The sequence below is a fragment of the Nylanderia fulva genome, unplaced genomic scaffold (genome assembly GCF_048542155.1).
Source record: "Nylanderia fulva isolate GAGA-0341 unplaced genomic scaffold, ASM4854215v1 Scaffold7, whole genome shotgun sequence".
Taxonomy (NCBI): Eukaryota; Metazoa; Arthropoda; class Insecta; order Hymenoptera; family Formicidae; genus Nylanderia; species Nylanderia fulva.
This window is the reverse complement of record NW_028190807.1, coordinates 3960540-3983581: the sequence shown is the minus strand read 5'-3', so window position 1 is coordinate 3983581 and position 23042 is coordinate 3960540. Positions and strand designations below refer to the sequence as shown.

The window sequence follows — 23042 nt, the reverse complement described above, 5'->3', positions numbered from 1 at the left end:
AAGCGCAAAGATAGACGATGAAGAAACGCGACGTACGCGCGGATGACACTAGGAATAGAGAATGCGATAAAAGAGCGCGATAGAGAGTTTAGGGTGGGAAAGAGGGACGAGAGAAGCGTAAGAAGAGGGATGACGAGGAATAAGGCCGACGTACCAGGGTAGTAGTATACTCGGGGTGAAACGGCGAATAGCGCCTCACGGACGGAGGACGGCTAAGAGGTGACGAGGGGACGAGTGTTCGCGCGAGAGAACACGGTGGGCGAGGGGGATGAAAGGAGGGGCGGGGGATTTTGCGAGAAGGGGCCGGGGGTGGCGCCGCGGGCCGCGCCGTCGCCCAGCATCCCTCGTTTCCACCCTCTCTCTTGTAAAGGCGCACCCTCACGCCGAGAGTATCTGCTAGTCATACGCTGGCCCGTTGCGAGCCCGCTGATATAACTGCGCTGCTCTCGTTTCCTCGGCGAGTTGCGTTCACACGCAGTGTTCATTCGCGATTTATATATCTTCGGATCCCGAGTGGCGGATGAGATCTCGTCGATCGGATATATCTACGTTCCGTCGTGTTTGTTCATTTCGGAGAACGAACGCGTGAAGGGCGCGAAAAGCGTGATCGTGTGCGATTCCCGTGCGAGTCTTGTTTCCTCCTCGAGGAAACCGATCGAGTACACGCGTTAATCTTAGCGGTGTATCGATTAGGTAACAACGTCAACACGTCCGGTGATATATCCGGCGAACATAACCGGTGACATCCGGTTGCTCACATGGCCCATGTTTTGTTTCTGTGACCACCTTGCAGCACAACTACGTGGCTCCCTCTCGATCGTTGTTTCCGCTTGCGGCAACGAGCTGCCATCGTATCCAAAGCGCGCGCTTCGACGACCTCGTGTGCGAAGATCAGGGTTCGTCTGTCTCTCTCGCGACAGGCGGATAGCTCGCGGAACGTTCCGCTAACGGCGGGATGCCGGGACAACGCTGGTACCAACAGTGAGATGTCTGCTGATAGACGTAGCGATAGTAGTTGTAGGATCATCGACGCGATTACCGAGTCCTTGATCAACGACGTGGCTGTCATCGGCAGCGGCAACGCGTTAACGTCCAGCGTCTCGAGCGACACTTCTCAATCGGATGAAAGCGTGTGATTGACATTATTCCGAACGGCCCAACCGCTGTAATATCGAGAATTTGCTTCAGATTGCGTTCTCCATTTGCTCTCTCTCTCTCTCTGCTGCTTCCAAACTTTGACGACGAAACGGAATATTCGCGGACGAAAGTGCAACGTTATTGACGGCGTTCGCCGTTACGTCCAGCCGCGGTATAAAGTGCATTTAACGGCCCCGTAATCGTTGAAGACATAGGACGCCTTAGATGAAGAAAGGAGTAGAGTAGAAACGACATTGGGAGGGACTTTATCGTTAGAGCTCGAGAACTTTTATTCCTTGGAGTATCGCTTTTCACGAGATCGCTTGAGATCTTTGACGAACTTACGACGATTGGACAGGGAGATGGATACATTCTTAATTATCGGCATCTGTTTCCTCTGTTATGAGATGTGCGATTTAATAAGACGATACACCGGCCCGCAGGCGATAGAGACACATCATCCGGCGGAGACGACCATCAACGCATCGCCTCCGCAAAAAGTATACTCGATTTCTCGCAAGATTCAAGGACCTCGCGCCTGTTGCCCGCAATAGATCGCGCGTTTGGCTCCGCGAATAATTTTATTTCGAATTGTATATTTGAACATCTCTGTGTGTTAAATTTCGGGAAATGAGTCGTTTTGTGCGAGCTACGAGGAATGAAAGGGATCTTCGCTGAAATCTCAAACGGATATAGAATCTCCGCTGAGCCCAGCTCGAGCAAATGGATGGTTACGTGAGATGAGATGGATTTACAGTTCCGTACAGTGATAACAGATGCTCGTCTCGGAGATTCATGATGTTTACGGAGGTTCGGGGCGGCAACGCGGTCGATAATGATTTGTCAGCTGTTACGTCAACTGAAATATAGACCAACGGATCGACTAGTTCTCGAGAGTGATGAATTCGTAAATGCGAAAGCTACAATTTGCAATTTGTGCTGATAAACGTGTCGCTTCATTCATAAATGTCACGAGCTGGGAGGAGCACGCAAGGTTAAATCGATAAAAAGACACAGCGATAGGATTTTCCTTATTAACGTGATGTGTTAGAATCTGTATTTTTCACAATTGGTGATGTGTGGGCGAGCGACGACAATACGCGATCACTCGACACTTTGTTCGCGAATACCTAAAAATATCAACAGCTATGGGCTCACTCGAGTGGAATTGGTCGCTAAAGTGAACACGAAGCACGTCGCGCGACATGAAAAATAGAGGGTGGGCCGTCGTAAGACTTTTGAGACTCGTTAAGTGATATTGATTGAGTCATCGTATGGCTGATAGTCCGCTTCCGTAGGAAGCGAGGGAAAAGCAAACTTGCTTAATGAACTTTTCGCTACGTGCCTGCGGATGCAAACTCTGACGACGTTTAGTGCCGAACGTCAGTGCAACCGCACGAAATCGCTACGTACGTATAAGCAGAGAAGTGAAGTTTGTTTCGCACGCGTCAGCTAAACCGGCGTTGACGTGTGAATAGGGTGGCGCGTCGTTTTCCAAAATATAACACGGCGTCCTAATATACCCGCATGTCTAACATTCGTAGCGGGAAGGAGAGGTGCGATAAACACAGGTTGCTTTAACACAGCGATTGTCTACGTTCACTGCCCGCAACTCAATCTTGACGTTCGCGGTCGGAAAATTTCTATACATTGTACAACAGACTTACAATCCGTTCGCGGTTGATGCAACGAGTACGTTATAACGCAAGAACATTTCGTCGAGATTGGAGGCGAAAAGGACCCGACACAGCTACAAATGTAGCAGAATTCAGCGAAATTAAACTTTTACTGCAGTTTTGCAGTTATTTACAAAGGTCCGATTGACCTGACCTTTAAGAGGCAGGTGTTGTTAATAAGTTAAATAAGTTTCAAGTGACCCCGCTGTCAGTGAAATAAATTGAAATATCAGTCACACTACTTTCATCTAAAAACGTCCAGTGAAAAGGATCTAATAATGACGAATAAAAGCGCCGAATAAATTAAATTGCCGCGATATATTCTCTTTCTGATGTCGTATAATGTTACTCTTTGTGAATATATATCAAAACCCTTTCCGACGATTGCGAGTGTATTTTCTGTTCAACTCGAGTGGTAGCTCTCATGCCGGAGGATTTAGCGCGACGACGAGAGTCGAGACTTGTTGACTCATCGCGACGAAGAAGGGGAGAGGATCATGACTAATGTTCGATCTCGGCTTCAGAGTTTGATGTTCCAACGCAACGAAGTGACCCCTTTCCGGTCGATATTCCGAGAGAGATCAAAGCGATCCAGAGAAAACATACAAAATTAGAAGACATGGACTCGCTGGAACGTCTAATGAGTTCCCGTCCTCACCATCCGGCTCTCACAACGGCCACGCGATCACAAAACGCCTTTGTACAGGCCAATCTCTGCTCCGTGATAGGCCGCAAAGGACGACACCTCAACGGCACCTTTTGTCTAACCGGGGACACGATGGAAGGCATCATACAATGCCTGGTCTTCCTCAAAGCTTTCTCGGTAAGGGATCTGTTGCTGCTTTACTTTGCTATCCGCGTTTGTTATTTTTTTCTACTAATCGATAAGATTCTACAAGAGATTTTTTTCGATCTTTTCTCACTCCTGTGATTTATATCGGAAGAATAACACAAGATTTGATGCAATAAATTGTGAGCTTTCCATATTAAAAGTATGATTAATTAATGGTCCGAGAGATATGTGCTCGTGCAATTTAGTACTACAATTATTCTTGCTATGTGTGTGTGTGTGTGTGTGTGTATGTACGATATTCTGATTAGATTTTAATCAGAGATTAACTGGATATATAAATGATTGTTCATTTAAAATGGTTTGTAGCGAGCGAACGCTGCTTACACTGATTCTATAGCAATAAGTTATTCCAACCATTAATTCTCGTATGTTATCTCGTTGAACGCGTTTAAGAAACTAGGATTGTCTAATTGCATACCATTTGTCGTATTCCAAGAGAGAGAGAGAGGAAGTGGGGAAGAGAGATTTAGATATCTTTATTACGTGTCACTACTGCTAACTAGTAATTACAATTTATTTTGCTTGTGTTCTCTTACTCTTGCCACATTTAGACGATTACTTTCAGCGTAATAAATTAAAGCTCTCTTTGTAGTCCATTTCATTTTGTGACTTGCTGCATGTGCGTTTACGCAAGTGCGTTTAGGGGTACATAAAAGCGCGAGCGTGTTGCAAAAGTTTTTACGATGTGATTTGCTTTATCATTGAGACGAGGGCATAATAAGTGATTAATTATATTAACAAAGTACCAAAGTAATTTAATAGACTACGGTTTTCCACAGTTTAAGCGTTCAGTTCGTTATTATACTTCATTATTACATGGCGCAAGTTAATTATCATATTTTATATCGGCGAAACTTGTATAATTTTAAATTAATTTATAATTACATTTCTTGAAATTTTTATATTTAATAGATTTAATATATATATATTTTTTTTCTTTATTTTGTTCATACGTTTCAAAGCATTACACAGCTGTTTTATTAATGAAAAATATGCTACAGTAATGTATCATGAAATATTCTTTGCGCGAAAAGAAGACATGTCTCTGAGAAGACGAACAAAGTCTCACAGCTTTTATATAATTGATACCTTTTAAAATAACAAGACGCCTTACATAGTCTTCCCTTTGGAGAAGCAGATGAACAGCAAAGAACACACTGAAGCGAAATCGATAACGAGAATTTGGCGCGAGGCAAAATTATCTTGGAGTGCCGTTCCTGTCGTAAACTGAAAACTGTCGGTATACTAGAAACAGCTTTCTTTACACAAATAGAAACATAATTTGCATCAATTCAACTTTTATCAAGGAAAATTCAATTCGAGCGGAAATTTCTGTGTTTGCATACTAGCGATTGCTTATTACTTATTAGATAGTTGCAGAAAAAGAATATTGCGATGATTGCAGATGTTTATTTTTTTCTTCTAAAACGTACGACTCACTACGTATACGCATCTCTATCATTATTTAACAATTTATATTTTCTTTACTTGTTTGAAAGAACTTGTTGCTGTAACGAGAAAGAAAATATAAGAACAGATAATAAGCGAGAATGTTACGCAAACAATAAAGAGTCTGATACTGTATTAAAGATTCTGATATTATATGCAAATATTTCTTTTAAAAAATGCAATTAAAAGATAAATAATATTGCGAGGAACTAAAATAAATAAATAACACAGCATATTTATTAAAATGTTTCAAAGTTATCAAGGTAAAGGTAATCTATGCTTTACGTTGAAAGATTGATTGATTAAACTTCAAATATTCATGAAAGTTGCCTCGTGAAATATGTTTTCTTTTTGAAATTGTATCGTTGATGGACACTTTGTAGAAAGTTTTGGTCAAGTTATTGATATTCAGGTCCATGTTGTTGAGACCGTTAATTAACGTTATAAATTTTGCAGTTAATATTACAAGTTGACGTTAGGTTTCTAGGCGGTTTTCGTCGAATCGATCTTGACATCGCCTTTCTGCTGCGTAAGATTTTCATCTCAAAAGCAAGTATTGAAAGACGAGCATGCACTTTCTTGAAGCAATAAAGCCTCGATGTTGTTTTCGACTTGCACGCCGATACCCGGAGCAAAAAGCTTGAGAGTAGCGTCTCGAGAGAAATTTAAACTCGGAATTGCGAAAGGAATTGAGCTTTCCTTTGACCAAACTCTCCGCTGAATTGGCGCATGGTCGACTCTACGGAACGTCGTTTTGCTTAGTATCGTTTCATCAATCTCGACCTAATTTAATTTGCAAGTGCGTCCGTCCGCCTCATTAAAGCTCGCACATCCTAGAGCCTTTGATCACTCGCAGAAATTAAATAATACAAATAACATCAAACCGATCCAATCAAACTCGCGCCAATCATCATTGGTGTGTCAGAACATTTTTATTTACACATGAAGATGTATATGAGCGTATATATGTGTATCTGCATATACATACATATATACACACACATGTATATATAAATTCATTAAAATGTAATTTTATTTAGATTGCGAGTATTTGCGCGCGACGTAAAAGATTTTTCCGCGCATCGAAACCGAACCGATAATTCCGCAAGCAGATTAAAGCTGGATGCTACCTTCTGACTCATACGGATCATTAATCAAACGTTTTTTGCCAGTCCATCCGGCTGTTACACGCGGCTGTGCCGATAGATGCACGCGGATGGTATAAAAATTTACAATATCTCGAGAATGAACGCTTTTTCTCGTCCACGTTGCGTCGCGTTTATCGCCACGGTTTACGGTGATAACTTTTTTCCTCGGTACTCTCTCTTGCCGTCCATCGAGGGAGTCTTTGGTACGCGTCTTATATAATCCCTGTCATCGCTCTTGTTATCGACATCGTTGATAATGTGGCCGGTGTAGGTCTACCTCTACCTCTACGTCGAGCGGATGGCGTTTCTGTTCGAGAGGAAGAGCGAGACGATAACATCTCTATGAAGATGCCTATGAATTTTTATCCGATCCGCTTGCGGGGAAACGCGGAGAAGCGATCATTCTTAAAAAAAGAAAATAAATAAGTACTTACTAGAGAAGGACTTGATTGAAGAGACAAGATATTGTCAAAGTAAGGAGTAAAAAATCATCCCTTTCTGTGATTCTAAGAAACTTCGTCATTGTCAGATTTAATTTAATAGATGAAATTATTAAACAATTATATATATATATATATATATATATATATATATATATGTATGATTAAAATTAACATTAACATGTCATGGCGTTATGATAAGTGATAATTTTGTTTTATCTTCTATAAATTGTCGATTCTGTTCATATACATATTGATTCGATTGTATTGATTCCGTAACGATATTATCGGAAACTCAACAACGCTTAATGAATTTTTCATCATTGACATATTCTATTTTAATTGTAATGCACGCTGTACTGAAAATACTTCCTCTTGTAAATATTAATATCTGATTAAAATTCAGCTTAAATATAATTTCACGTTATTTTAATACGAACGAGAGTTGAATTATATTTGTAATACAAATTATTATGTATAATGAGTAAATTCTATTTTCAATAATGATTTGCATCAGTATCTGTAATTTTATTTTTTTCTTTGTTATATATTCATTTGTGTATCATTAATTAATAGCGTCTTTATACAATATTTTACGTGAGAGCATTATGATTTGTAAATTTATTACAGGAATAATTTATATAGGAATATATAATATATATTTGAACCTAATCGAATTATCTAGATTTTGTAGAGGTTTACACATATGCGATATCGTTTGTGATTGCAGTGAATTCTCACCACATCGCGACATATCGTCTTGGCAACGATAAGTCCTGGGGAGAAGTTTATGCGACATAAGTTCTCGCCCTTCCGGGAGGAATATATCGGTCTAGGAGAGCTATAGAATATTCGAGGGACGCAAATACATGGGATTCAGATTTTCTGACCTTAGATTATGAGCGGATTTCACTTTCCCGAAAACTATTAGTTCACGTGGCATTATTCGCGTTTCCTGAAATCTATCGTGTGCTTGCCGGAAATAATCAATACATCAATATTAATCAAAGTATTTCAGCTTTTGTAAATGAATAAAATCACGATTTTTTAACGACGGTAATATATTATGTTATTTAAAAATATTTTTATCAAGATGATAGATAAAATGTAGAATATCACGTAGTTCTGAGAAAATGCACAATTTTTTTTTTAAATAAATGACAGATCGTGTATTATTTATTTTTTTCAGAAATGAATAATTTGGTTACATAATTATTCGTTTGCATCAACTTTGTTGTCATTCATAATGCAATCATATTGTGTATCTACGTTACTAACCATGTACGTCTAATTAGAAATGACTAATAATGATTTTTTTTTAATTAAAATTTTAAAATAGAAACAAGCTCCCTCAAAGAGCTTCAAGCTTTGAAAGTTATATATGAAGCCTGTGTTTGCTCACGAAATAATCCATTGGTCTATTACCGAGCGTGAATGATATCCTCGTCGACGCGGAATCTCGCTTTTCCAGGAAATCGAATTACACTCCAAAAACTCTCTTCTCACCCGGATATTCGATGGATATACCTCTGTACTGTTTGGCGTTTATATTTAGGAATTCAAACAACTCGGGTATATACACATGCGCATAAAATGTTATTCCGTTGAATGAGAAAAACTCGCATATCACGAAGGACTGACTGTGTGTGTTTATATAACAAAAATTTAATAACGTGTAACAATGGTGAGATTGATTGTGCGAAGAATATCGGATGGAGCGTAGTGCGGAATATATTGCTATTGGACTATAGAATTATATCTATATGGAAATTGCCAATGCAATAAATAATTTTGAAAAATTAAGAAATTATATGAAGAACAAAAATAAATAGTATTGCAATTGAATAAATCAATAATAGATATATTAAATCAATTTATTGTAATTGAACTTATTTCTCAGAAACTGTCTGACGAATGTAAGTTTAAATACATGAGATAGAGAATATAATTTGGAGTTTCAAACGTATAAACTTCTGAGAATTTTTAACAAGATTAAAAAAGAGAAATAATTTACATTTCGATGAATGTTGTACAAACGAATACAAAAAATTGTGTCGTCTCTATATAATATTATATATAGATACTTGTATGACGAAGTTCTCTTTCATTTATTAGCAATATCTACAATTTTCACACAAGATTACGATCCGCTTTATCGTCAATGCGATCCGAACGAACATACCGGACACGAGGGTAAGTTTTATCGTCGCCCCGGTATCAGGCATCGCACTTTATGCCATCTTCCAAGTAGACATGAACCTGGAATTTATAGCTAGTGCACAAAGATGACTCCCATGATGATATCCCGCATGTTTCTAGAAGGAAAAATGTGAGGAAGTAAAAAGTTTACATTTCCTTCATGAAAGTGCTTATATTCGATTTTTGTTTCGTACTTGAATCAATAATTCATACTTTAATAAAATAATCAAAACCGAATGGATGTGTTTGCTTCGTGTAGAAAATATAATCGTGAGTTTTCCACATTATTTCTTAAAACTTGGAAGATATCCGTGCTGACTGAATCAAAACTTTTTTATCATTTTACGATTTTAAAGTTGCAGCAGACAATAGTATAATATCCGTTTATATTCTACCTTGTCCTTGACTTAATATAAACCCGGCAAGGTAGATTCTATTCTGCGATTAGAATTAATAGCATAGAAACACGGATGCTATTGTATTTCCACAAATCGAATAATTAATAATCATGTCTCTGTATATGTTAGTGTCAGTCGATATCCTCGCGGATTCGCGGAATGTCAGAATATGGAGACGGATACATATGCTGTGTGTGTGGAAACAGGTATCATAGAATATGATATATCGTCGACACTCTGTGTAGACACGCTAGTGGACTAGTGCTGTTGTTTTTGCCGGACAGACCTCCGGAAGCACGCGGTCGAGGTTTCATTTGGTGGTTGTGCAAACACCGATTCACTGTCAATAAACGGTTCCATTTCGACGCGAGTGTACGAGCACTTAAGTATTCAAAGTTGAATTCTACGGCGCGTTATCAATGCTCGCCATCTGTTACCGCGAAGCGCCCTTGCTCGCGTCGCCTCGTGCAGCGGATCATCGCCTTTAAGATCCTTCCCAAAATCTAAATTAATATTCGCCCGCATGTAATTGCGAGCTAAATACGATTAAATTGCTTGGTGACGGCCACAGCACGGCATGTTTCCCGTAATTCAGTTTACAACAATAATTCAATACACATATATCAAATACCAAGGCAATTTTTTGCTCAATAAGATCAGATTGAATAATGTTCAAAGCTGATTGTGAGTACAGCTATTCCTTGATAAACTGCAAGTTTATTAATTTGTAATATTAATTTTTTTCAATTTAATAATGTCCATACATTAAAAAAAAATATTTTAATAGTGTATGTATGTGTGAATATGTGTGATAAAAATTACTTTTCTAAAGTTTATAATTAATTTTCACACAATAAAACATACTCATAATAAAAACATTGTGTGTATAATTTAAAATATATAAAATTATTTGATTAAACTTTTGGTTAATTAAAGGTCACTGGCATTTTTAGCTTTTAAACTGTGTCGTAAACTAACGTTGAAAATTATTCGTAACTTTTCAGCATTAATTCCATAATCGGCCAGTTTTAGCAAAATGCACCGGGATTTTCTTCTCTTTCTAGGCAGTGAACCGTTACTTTCATCGAAATATACGCTAACGCTTCTACATCCGGTATTTTACATATACGCACCATCTGTTCAAAGTTGAGCTTTCTACCACTATGTCACGCTCTACAAAATATGGAGCTAAATAAACCGCAAAAACCGCCGCGTTATTAACCTCCGAATTATAAACTAACCAGCGTGTTTAAAAAAGAATTTTTATTCGTTGATTAGAAAAAAAATGTCGGTGCATTGTAAAGCTTTATAACGTAATGTCGCATGGTAGCGATTTTTTATTTTACAGATTTGTAGCTATATATGTATATAGAGATTAAAGGGTCAATTTTAATTATTTTTAATTTTTGAAATTACAGAATTGAATATATCGGATGCGTCGTGCGTTTTTACGTCTGACGAATGACACGAGAGATTTAACATTCCGTCTAGCTACGGACGGCACGTCAGATATCACAGTCGAGAGAACGAAATTATGCGGCATTATCTTTCGTCGCGTATTCTCCCGCGCTATTGCGGCCGCGATTATTGCGAGCGCTATTCAATTATCGATAAAGAGAGGAAGTCGGGGTATTTCGAATAAAAAAAGAAGAAAATCTTGCATTATCAACGAAGCCATTATTGGCGCACTATATTAACGCGTTGCGAAAAATGCGCCGGTATACCGCCGTCCCACCTACAGGGATTTGTATACACGGTCAAACTTAATTACGAGATATGCACCGCGGATTACTTGCCACTGTGTTATTTGCTGCGTGGACATAAATATTCACTGATGTTTCGGATTATTTGGAAAAATTAAACATTGCCTCACGTGTCAGTTTGATAAAAAAGTGTCCGCTAATTTAACGATACATCGTCGATGTATGTATTATAAATAGCGTGCTCTGAAGCTATGCTAATATTTGCAGCGCGTTAATGGGAACCGCGAATCTGTTGTTCCAAATCTACTCTCGTTCGACTACCACGTGTGAAAGATTTATTTCGCAATATTACTGATATGACTTTAATAATCGTGCGAGAAAATGCTCGTGCGTTGCAAGTCGTCGGACATTTATTTTGCAAAGCTTATGGAATATTTTTTGCAAGGCTTTTTAATAAAAAAAATCGTAAATATATTTAAGTAAGATCTTTTGTAATCGTGACTTGCGAGGAGTCATGGGTAATCGTTATTACATCGCGCTGCTATATATTTTATGACGTACTTTATATTTCGCGATTGTTCGAAGGATATATGGGCGCAAAATTGACAGCGGTTTTTATGTCAGGACGCACATACGCCAGATGCGGCCAGCATGGCATTATCGTGATGCGAAAAGGCACACATTTAGATTTTAGTAGTATTACCAATATCAACGCAATATAATCGCACTTTGCATATATTATAGCGTATGCAGGTGGATGATAACCGCACGCTGTTATTATTTGTAAAATATGCACGGTGGTGAGCGTGTGTACGTGTCGCAAAGCCTGATATCACTCTACACACGTTTATACTGATCCCGGTGTTGTCTGCTATCAATTTTCGACAATATTCTATGCGTCACTGCCGCGCAGCCATTTTCATCTACCTATATGTCCCGAGAATTATTTCATACCGAGAGTACTCTCATACTTCGTGAAATAAAATAGAAAGTGGATTGATACATAGCGTATCAGAGTGAAATATGGAGAAAATTATTATTTTTGTTGGCATTTATTCGTTGGGCTCGACTTATTTAGTTATCCGTCGTCCGTCTTGTTATTGCGGGCATGTATTATTATAAGGCATTGTCTCGGTATTTACATTCTTTTGTATTGTATGTCTTCCGTACATGTTTATCCGTTCGTCGTCTGAGATTTTTGTCGAATTCGTGTCCTCGCGTGATTGGCGCGATTTGAAGCGTCGGTTATTTTGACGGCGGTATATAAGACGACCGCCGGTCGAGAGACGCGCTCTCATTATTGATTCTTCTCCGAGTAATAAACAGTTCTCAACGCATCAAGAGTATTTTATTTCAAATATATATCACTCGCCCAACATTTTCATATTATTTTGGTTTGTCAATACGATTATGACAAATTATCAAGTAGTTTGCACTTTATTAATACGGGAATTTAATCTTGACAATATTCCAACTCATGTATATCGCTTACGATAATTGATACATCCAGCATTGTTTAGAGATTCATCTCCCGGTTGCCTGACCGCGATGGAACAATACGGCTTGAATCATGCCAATGAAGACACTGATGGAGAAGATTAAGCAATCTCAGGTGCACGACATTGATAGAGCTTGCATAATACTCGTCGTCTTGAGATAACGCGGACTGCGCACGTGACGAGGCTAGGAGTCAATAGAAAGGGCATGATCGCGATGATCTAGATTATTCTAGATGAAGCAGAGGAGAGAGAGAGAGAGAGAGGGTTGATAAGATGCATCGACATGCTGCGGTAAGGAATGCTGTCGGGAGTGGCAGTATGAATAGCTATGCTGTTACCATTAATGGAGCACGCTTAATGTCCCTCTTAACTTTCCCGCTGTGGCTCCGTACTCGGGGCGCCATTGGACCAGCCTGTCTGGCGTTGATTAAAGTGCATGAATGGAAAAGTGAATTGTTCTCCGCGTTCGAGAGTAACTCTGCGGCTCGTTAATACCGGCTGTCGCATTGAGGGGGATTTAGAATTTCCATCTTTCTAATTTTGGAATAGGATAGACTTTTGTGTGATATTTTTTCATTTTTATATATAAATTGAAGAATACTAATAAGAGAAGTGTAATAATAAATTAATTAAAAGCCCGCAAATGGAGAACATATAGTAATTTATAACTTATAATTGAGCGTATATTCCGCTCTAAATATAATAATTTAATTTGCGCGAAAATTGTTAGTCTACCATAACACACGTTTCAATTACGTTAATTTATTTTTGACAATATTATTTGACGTTGAGAACACATTAGTTGATATATTATATAACACGCAGTTCATGTCTTCAGGAAATTTGTTCATGAAATTCACAGTACAAGAACAATATTTCTATCCTTCCAGCGTTATCAGTAAATGAATCGTTTAGCCGCCAGGTATTACTCTTCGTATGTTACGTTATGTTTGCTTGTTCATCTCTTCAGAGATAGAAAGAAGATGGATCTGCGCGATGATAACAACGTGCATTCCCTCGAGTTTCGAATCACACACCAGCGCGAAAATCTCTCCGCACGTTCCCTAATATCCGTATTCGCATCGAAACGTTCAATATGGCCGTAGATATGAGTCGTATAAAATATCGTTCTCTCGTTGGCAACTCTCCCAACCGGCTTAATCACCGTCGTTCCACTCCGTCGATTCGACGCGATTACGATTTCATCAAATCTTCAAAATCGGAGCAGCCGCTCTGGTTAAGCCATTGATCTTGATTCATCGGATTATGCATTCGTCAATAGAATTGTCAATCCTCCCTCTCTTTGTGAGGAAAGAAAACAATGTTTTTTTTTAGAACAATCTTTTGACAAAGAATATCGCCAGTCTGGTCGACTTTAAACGTTGAGGAGTGGTTTTTTATTAATTATTACTGGCAACCTTAAGGATTATTATTTAATTAATTGAATAAATCTAATGAGAATTTGAATATTCAAACTTTATATTACACGAAAATATAATAGTAGTCTTTCTCCGATAATTTGCTACGCGTATATACATACATTTAATGGCACTTATACTGAAATCAGCGATAATTGTTCTGCGTGCACGCTGAACCACTATAAGCGCATGAAAATGTCGGAGATTTACGCTTTCAACCTGGACCACAAGACCACAAGCACTCGACGCTAGATTTATGATTCCCCTCGGAACACACGGAACCGCCCATTTGATGCTCTTTAGAGTTTAAAAATGAGAGAAACATTAAGGTTTATTATTCGCCGTTAAAAGCGAGCTTAGACAATTCTCGAAAAATGTATGGCTTATGCTTATGTTTTATGAATGATATTTTTCAGCTTTAATAGCATATATTTTAGAGAACACGCTTTGTAATTATAATATAACATAATAAGTTTTAGAATGAACAAGAAAGTTATGCATAAACGTATCTGTTAATCACATAGAAAGAGTTTTATGAGTTTGCGACATATAGTCATATCGATGATCTGATAATGCATGTCATGCTTCCTGTTTGAGAGATCAATATTTCAGCGCGTGGGATGAAATGTCAAAGGCAATATTCTTACATTGATTGATATGAAATATTTGCATAACGCCAATGTATGTGCAATTCACATTAATGAGATGTAATTGAAAATATTTTTGAGACAAATTGATTATGATATAATTGAACATTGAATTTTATAACAATATAACAAACCGAATATAATGTGTAATACATAATATCTGTCTGATATAATTTATGCATAAATTTAACAATAATAATAATAATAATGGCGTATAATGTATAATAATAAGCCATAATTCTCTATAATTTAAAAATAAATATAAATGATTCTCGTTTTATATCAATTGCATTATTCTGCATTCGAAGTTAAAGGTAACATCATTATATGTTCAATGTACAGTATATCAAATCTTTTGTGTGTGTTTGCTTTTCTTTAAATTTTAATAAAAATAACGATATATATTTTCTATAAAGGTGACTTTCTATAGAATTTAATTTAATAATTTAAATTAAATTTTTATCATATTTCTCGCTGGAAACAAAATAAGGCAAACAAAGGCAAAATAAAAGCAATCGATCGTTCATAGCTTTAGTGCCATAGCCAAGTTATTTTACCGTGAATTTCACCTGTATTGATGCATAAATTTAAATTGTATTCACAACACAGAAATATATGTATATATATATTAAATTTTATAAATTAGATACATTTCGTTTAGAATAACGCACTGTCATCCGCGATTTGGCTCTTATTGCCTATCTTATATATGTTAAATTTATATTTATATATTACAGAGCCTAGTTAAACTCTTAATTTATACACGCTGGCTTAAAGGCGTTTATTTACCAACATTAATATATATAACAGAGAAAAGTATAGAATCGAAAGGATCTGAATAGCTCAGTTGGAAGAGCGGTCGCCCGGCAAGCGAAAGGTCTCGGGTTCGATTCCCGATTCTGCGACTTTCGGATCTATATTTTTCTCTCGCACTTTATTTCTTTAGGGGGAATAGGGGATACATGGAATTAAAAATCTCTTGTAGAGATTATTCCAATTTTATATCTTGGCCGTGTCCAAGTAAAAATTTGGTGCCTTGTGCACAGGTATTTAATTCTAACGAAAAAATTTAGTTTCGTTTAGAATAACGCACTGTCATCCGCGATTTGGCTCTTATTGCCTATCTTATATATGTTAAATTTATATTTAGATACATTCTGTTATGTAATAAAATCAAGCGATTCTTGTTAACCATGCATTAATATATAAGCATAGTTATAATTAATGACACATTTTCACTAACTCTAAGTTCTCTCTAATATTAATATTTGCGCCATACGTGCGCCAATTCCATATCAAGCTCGATATAATCGATGTTATACGCAAATACTAAGTTGTTCATGTCGCGTTCAGACATGGCATTACGCCAGCAATACCTCCTACATGTCCGAAGAAGTGATAAATAATTAGCTTTGTGGATATGATTGGTGTGCACAATCGCAGGAGACATCTCAACATTTCGAGTTGGTGGTTTTGCAGAAGACAAAGGCTATTGAATTATATATATATATATATGCCATAAAATCAGGTAGTTTGGTCTGATTGTAATCAAAATGTATTTCTCCAACTCGATGGATAATAAACTTGCAGAATATATTGGCTCTTTGCAGATTCATGTTTTGCAAGTATTCTCGCTTTTCCCTTTGACGTTGCGCGGGAAAACTTTTCGATAAATATCGCTTGTGATCGCGAGCAAGAACTCGCGCGAAACTCGAGAACGATCAGTCGAGAATTTGCAGTACAAACCTGGAATATTGCGGAGACACAGTAATCTTTGATCTCGTCATTTGTTTTGAAATCCATGGATACTCATATCAACATTTTACATTAGCAATATAAATTACTAGCAGAGTTTGTATACGTCCGTATTTTTCCGGAACGCTTTGCACGCGCTTAAAGCTATCGGAATACAAATTCACAGCAGTCATCGCACGACAGAACCCGTTAATTAAAGATATCGTTTTTCATCGCGCTAAAACGGTTTCGTGAGATCGTTGTTAGCAACGCTATGTAAAATGGAGATAAAATCTTTTATCGAATTATATACGTTAAAAACGAATCAGCGATTTAATAAAGGGACGAGATTGAATTACATCGCATCTTCTTCATTCCGACACAATTGCGATTACTCATGATTTTCTTATTAGCGCAAACGTGCGTTAATAAAAAAATTCTTCCCTTCTCTCTCTCTCTCTCTCTCTCGTTGTCAAATCAATCAACTGCCTGGTTAACAAGGCTAGTACTAGTCTGGAAAATCGATCTGCGCGGTAACCGTACTTATATAAATGAAGACGAACTCCGCGTTTTTGTTGGCCACGGTACATCGGATCGGATTAGAAGTGCGCATGTACCGCGGAATCAATTGTCAACCTCAATTCCCGATGGAGAATCTGCTAGCGCACAACTCCGTTACGTATAACAACCGAAATCGTACGATCCTAGGCACATACCTACCTACAGACCTGGCCGAGGCACTTGGTAAGGGGGTGTCTAATTGCTCGACCGTGTACAATGCAATTGCAATTAAATTCGGGCTACGCAGATATTGGAATTACGTTGGTTAAAATCGATTTAGAGGGTTGGTAAGTCGAATAATGAATGGTTTCACACTTCATTACGAGAAATGTGTCATTTGCATTTCTATTATACACCCATTGATAAATTTGCATAATCCGTGAATGATCCATTCTTACGATTAGTACATCTAGACAAATTTGTTCTTGCAATTAAAAGATAAATATTTTCTCGCAATAGCGCGTGCGAAATAAAATTGCAGAATAATATATAATTTCTTTTTCGTTCAAAAGTGTCGTGACTACAAATGCATAAAGAGATTTCGATATGTTCTCGAGCGATTCCATCCAACGTGATATGATCTTATTATCGGTTAGCTTTTTGCACGAACGAAACTCATTTATATTTCGTATAAAAGTACATCCTATATCCACAGAAATCGTATATACGTGTAGATTTCTGCGACAGCTATACTGCGCATGACGGAACTAATAGTAAATTGTAATTTTCAGTGTGAACAAACCCGTGATTCAGCGTCCCGTTACAATTTGAATTCCAATCTCGCCGTTCGCAGCGATCGCTTTATGGCGGGTTAACTAGACCCTGTTCAATTATTGAGAGATACATTCGTTCAACAACGGCCATATTAACGGTAGCTTCATTATACATACAATATACGGGTAGATATGATGGAAATTAAAGTTTCATCGTGGACAAACGAGATACTTTGTCGAAATATCTTTAATTCGAAATGAACGTGGTCGGAGCTTGCGAATAGTTGCGTTATTATTGCTACTATAACTGTTATTGCGTGAATTACTTAGAACAATCGTTTAGAATCGCCCGAGGACAAATTGCGAAGACTTAAGGTATCTGGGCTACGAAATCAATTGTCAGCCGCAATTTCCTACCGGTAACGCTGTTGGATTAAGATCCAGCTGATTCGACGCGCAGGAATGTCGCAGCTATATCTGGGGCGTACGATTGGCTGTAAGGCCTCTTTAATTGCTCGATCTTCGATTTCACTGCAATTGGAACTTGTGTCTCGCGCACGGAGTAATGTTATTGGAAAAGTTTCTGCGAGATTGTACATTACGAGGTATTACAGAATCGACTTGGTTGCTCGAAACAGTCGGTCGAGTGTGCGTTAAAATAATTCTCGTTGCGCGTATTGGTCAAAAGTTCCCTACTGTTTCGTGTCGAACAAGTGATTAATAACGTGTAATTAAATAATTGTTAACACTCTCGTTGTATAATTTTATCTGACAACTTTTAAAATCAATCATCCGAAGCAAGACGCACACTCTCTCTCTCTCTTTTCACCGATAAAATATAAATCAACATTACGGTCAGACGTAAGTTGCGACATCGGAAATCGTTAAAAATTGAAACCAGGCGCCAGACGAGGTGGTAGTAAATCGTAGGGTGTTCGGCATTTAAGATACCATATCGCAATGGATTTTTCGTTGCATATAAATCTCTAGCATGGTGTTTTATACGCGGCTAACTCCACAGTGTGCATTTTGCTGCAACCATCGATTTTATTGTTCATCGCGTGAGGGTGGTATGTCTCGAGATACAATGCGAAAATTCGTTCGAGATGACGACGACGACTCGCTTCTTCGACTCACCCCAAAAGTCGATCGGCGCGTTGGCTGCATCATAAATCGTCTTTTGCGATAAGTTCTTCCCTCGTCGCGAATACCTCCGTTCTATGGGAGATCTGGATTCTTTCCGAAAACATTCTCCGAACGTTAATGCCTTTCATCCATCAAACTGCATTGTACGATGAAAAATATATCGTGAAACATATATCGTTTCGTTGTATTAATTGCAAGAATAAATTATTTAAATTATACAAATTTAACAATTATTATAATAGAAATGCGAATAATAATTTATATTACTATGCATACATCATATTGCTCTCAATCATTCATTATTTGACTTTTCAATTTATCGATGTCATAACAATAATTATAAAGAAATTAAACAAAAATGATATATTTAAAATAATATAGCTGAATTATTATGACCAGGTACATCTTTTCACGATTTATATTATTTGCTATTATACTGCTTTACAATATAGGTATTAATTGCTTTCTTATCGTCCAACTTTAAAAGATATGTTTTATGTTAGAGTTAATCTCGTGATCTTGTGTTTCGAAGTCATATAAATTTGATCAGATGTAATCAAACCGATAGCCAAGCTGGAGTTTCCAAAGGACTTAAATTTCAATCCGTCCTCAAAGTTACCGGGTAGTTAAGGTTAAACGTCTCCCATCATACCCTCGTCTTCACTACGACCTGGTCGCTTCCCGCGATAAGCGATCGACTAATTAGGAATCTTGTTCCGCCGGCGGCGCGACGACGGCATTATGGTGTAATGGCGGCTCAAGCGTAGCAAATAGCGATCTGTCATCGGCAGTTCATATGAGATCTAAAACCTCCGGAAGCGAACAAACCGATTTTGCGGGACGCCGCGCGTACTTCAGGATAATCCGCGACTAATGAATTCTCTTGTGCTTAATCGCCTTTCATCGTTTCCAAGGAACAGACAGCGTTCGTTATCGGGGAATCATCGTGCTGATGAGTCTAGGGGATATCCGCCAAACTAAATTGACTCGCAATAATAGTAAACAAAAGATGTGTAATGTAATATAATGGCGAACAAAATTATATATATATATATATTTTATTATAGATTGAAAGAAAGTAGAGAAAATATAACGGAAGAAAATTTTTTTTTAGATTAAATTTCAAATATACATTGTAACGAATTAAAATAAAGTATCTAGATCAAGATGGCAGATTATTTTATGTACATATTTGCAATTGAAAATTTAACTTTAATGAGTTTTTATAGCTGCACAGACTATTCTTCGCTATATTATTTTATTTCTTTTAATTTGTTTTATACAAGTCTACTTATCTTAAAATCTTTAGATTAATACGAATGTAATTTATTCTTGAAAAAGCTTCTGTAGTTTTATTTTTTTTTATACTATTTCATTTACATAACTATAAGTATCGATTTAAGCGCAGAGGAACAGAATTGGACTTAGCATTGCACTTTGCATTGTGGTATTCTATTTTACGTTTGTAATTCTCTTTTGCATACTAAAGTCTAATTTGCGCTTCGTTACACCGAATTCGTTACAAAGGATACGTAAGAAAAAAATTAGAAAAGCTATTTCATTTTCCTTACAAATGACATAAAATTTCTTAAGAAAGGTTAGTATTATATCATGTCAAAAGTAGCGAGCTTTGTAACAACAATGGTTACCTTTTATCTCTATGGTTTTACTCGGTATTGTCGTAAAAATCTAAGGTGGACCAATTTGCATAGCTTATTTCCTCCGATTATACGACGGGGGACATTGTTTCACGCCATCGTTCGGAAGAATAAAAGTCGGGTTTCCATCGTCCCGCATAATTCGCTCGTAAAGATAGGAGAGAAGTGGTGCTTTCGAATGTCTCATAATGGCAGTTTCGAAGTGGTGCCCGCAGCACCGTTGTGTATTCATCAAATCGCGACACTTTTACGCGTTCTACATACCACTCCCGTAAAATATCTCATTCTCTTGACTTTCCTTGTCCCTTTTTATCGTGCCGTGCAATAGAATTAAACTATCGCGCACGTCACAGCGGACATAGTTTTTCCGTAAACTTTGAAAACTAACACGTTCCTGTAGACTTAAAAGGCTTTTGCGAAACAGTATATTTCTATTGTATATACGTAAATTATTATAATCGTATATAATAGCAGATAATATTTCATCAGAAATACTGATAAAATATATATCTAAAAGAATTTACGTAGAAATGTTTTATGCAAAATAAAAAAAATGGATGTGTATATTTTTTATGCGAATAATAAAAATGTATGTAATAGTATAAATTATAAAAACTTCCGTGCATAATCTTGTTTGCTTGATATTTCTGTATAGCTTACGATCAGTCGTGCACAATATGGAAGAGATTTGAACTACAAACGTGTTATTTATCATGGCGCGAAAACGAATTTTAAATGACTTACTCTTAAAATACAAGCATAGTGATGTTGACATCACTATAAAAAATTCCATAGAATTTTCAGTTTTCGCAAGCGCGACATGCACGAACGAATTGTAATCACTCGTGATACCAAGCGCATGTGTCATTTGTCATGTTGCGAGACAAGAAATTATTCGAAATTTTAACGATGTTGCGTATATAGTTTATGCATGTAAAATATACGCGTTGCAGTGTTTTAACATTTTACGCGAGAAATACAATGTTTGTTGAGAATTTTCGATGATTTATAGTAATTTGTGATATATAAAATGTACATAGCACGTGGAAAGCCGTAAACTTATACATATACGTATATCTGAATGTTGTGTTCTTTCTCTGTTTCAGGTACGTATAATCGAGTCGGGATAGCACATCATCTTCTCCGGATATGACATAATGTATAACGTAACGTGAGTGTGGTCAGTGTGGTCAGGCAGTGCCGAAGCATTAAAACGAAAGCTCTCAGTTAATACTATGTAAACAAAAGTAGAATGCAAATAAATCGTTTACCACACTACTTATTTGCTCTCTTTCTCTCTCTCTCTCTCTCTCTCTCTCTCTCTCTCTCTATTTCTCTCTCTTTCTTTTTCTCTTCTCTTTCTGTATCTATGTCTCTTCTTCTGTTTTCACTCTATGCGTTTTTTTTCTGCAAGTCGTTACGTTATTAAATATACGTTACATATTGGATTTTCGCGAACGATAATTGGGATCACTCGGATTACTTATGCACACATTGAAGCTGGCAATGTTATTTGCGTGATTAATGCAGCTATAATGTCATGCTGGATGGTCTCGCGTTTCCGCCGTCATTATCAAATTACATTAATTTTATCGAATATATCATTTTCCGAGAAAATCGAAGCAATTAAGTTTATCTCGAGCGGACGCTTCGCATACTTGCCTCGAGCTCTAACGAACCGTTTTACTTTGATACTTGTCGCTAAGCTAACAATCATGTTTGATGGAAATTTAGATGTCGCTTCGCTCGACTGCTGCTTGCAAAAAAATTAGTTGCAATTTTCATTATATTGCTTCGCAAAAGATAAATACGAAAAAATATTGGAGTTTCTCTTATATGATATACTATATATCTTTAGAATAAATATGTATATATAGATATTTAATCATAATGTCGATTTCGTGTATTTCATGAAATGAATGTGCTCCATAAACTATATTCTGGAAACCTGCTTCAAATCGTCGAGAACTGTTGGTCCTTAACCGAATCGAGACAATCAATCTATTGAACGCTTATCTTATGTCAGCGTGACAAACGCCCAATTTCCACGTCTTGAGCTCATCCATTCTAACAGCATTTGCATTCGCAACACTTCGATTCACGCGCACGCGTGCGCATATACACACACACACACACACATACAAATGTATATATACACACGCATACACACATGTAAATGAATCGCAAGTGCGCATTCGTGTCTGTGTGCTTTATCAACTATATCGTCCGTTAACAAGCGAGGTCGCGAGGGAATTGGGGCGCGGGCCGACAACGGTGCGACGAGGGTTTCCCGTATTTTCACAGGGAAAGGTGATACGGCGCCCCTTAAGTGACTTTATCCGATCCGATAGTTGCTCTCCTCGTCCGACCGAGTCTCGTGCGTTCCGATCGGATCGACTTTCAGCTCTCACGGGCCATAGGGAGTAGCGAAATACGGCTGCTGGATCTTATAGCTCTGTGCAGCCTGCTTAGATAAATAGGACGGACGTGCGCCCAATGTCAGGGAATCGGGAAGCTGAGTGGAAAGTGCTACGGAGTTGAGCGTGACGAGGCCGAGCCAGAGAAAGAAAAACAGAAAGTGCGAGGAAAAGAAAGAAATAGAGATAGATAAATAGAAAAAAGATGAAAGAGAGAGAGGATGGAAAAATGCCATTGACCTGGAG

At 37.5% G+C, this 23042-nt stretch overlaps 1 protein-coding gene and 1 long non-coding RNA gene across 2 annotated transcripts in view; both read left to right on the top strand.

The window, feature by feature from the left end:
• The window catches only part of rg (A kinase anchor protein rugose), a 319999-nt gene that overhangs the window by 126773 nt on the left and 170184 nt on the right, over nt 1-23042 (top strand).
• Nucleotides 402-21550, top strand: LOC146720408 (uncharacterized). Its single transcript, XR_014926078.1, has 2 exons — nt 402-3636; nt 21486-21550. It is a non-coding gene; the product is annotated as an uncharacterized LOC146720408 (long non-coding RNA).